General features: G+C 49.8%; 1 non-coding gene across 1 annotated transcript; it reads right to left on the bottom strand.

Moving 5' to 3' along the window:
• Positions 1-426: 426 nt before the first annotated feature.
• On the bottom strand, positions 427-499 carry TRNAE-UUC (transfer RNA glutamic acid (anticodon UUC)). Its single transcript has one exon. It is a non-coding gene; the product is annotated as a tRNA-Glu (tRNA).
• Positions 500-787: the final 288 nt, after the last annotated feature.

The following is a 787-nucleotide window of genomic DNA, read 5'->3' on the forward strand; positions in this document are numbered from 1 at the left end:
TGTGGGATCTTCCCGGACCGGGGCACGAACCCGTGTCCCCTGCATCGGCAGGTGGACTCTCAACCACTGCGCCACCAGGGAAGCCCCCTAGATGATTCTTAAGCAAAACAAAGTTTAAGACCTGCTAACAAAAGCCAAGAGGCAGCTGTCTCCCTGCCCAGGTCCACAGGACCCTGGCTGAGGTTAACATGGAGGATGGAAGTAAAAGCTGGAGTGACAGCCTGAGCATGTAATGCCTAGGAACCATGAGGCTGTCTTCCATCAGGATTGGAATCAGCCACATTCTCTCCACAGCACAGTTTTGCTTTGTTTTTTTGGGCTTGTGTGTGTGTGTGTGTGTGTGTGTGTGTGTGTTTGTTGTTTTGGGGTTTTTTTCGTTTGTTTTGGGTTTTGGGGAGCTGCACCAAGTGGTTTGTGGGATCTTACTTCCCTGACCAGGGATCAAACCTGGGCCCTCAGCAGTGAAAGTGCAGAGTTCTAACCACTGGACCACAAGGGAATTCCCCATAGCACAGCTTTAAGATCACAATAGAGAATGTGCCTGATTGGAGTGATCCAGGAATGCAGTACCAGTACCTGCTGGGCAGAGTCTGAGTTTGGTCCTGGCTCTGATACCAGCTAACTGTGTGGTCCTGGGCAAGTCACTTCCCCTTGCTGGATCTCCCTTCCCAGTTTGTCAGATGAGGAGGCTGGACTACGCTAGTCATTGTCAAAGGTTTTTAAGCAGTTTGGCCATTTGTATAACTTTTTGTTTGTTTGTTTGTTTTTGCCGTACACAGGCCTCTCA

The sequence above is a fragment of the Lipotes vexillifer genome, unplaced genomic scaffold, assembly GCF_000442215.2.
Source record: "Lipotes vexillifer unplaced genomic scaffold, Lipotes_vexillifer_v1.1 scaffold977, whole genome shotgun sequence".
Taxonomy (NCBI): Eukaryota; Metazoa; Chordata; class Mammalia; order Artiodactyla; family Lipotidae; genus Lipotes; species Lipotes vexillifer.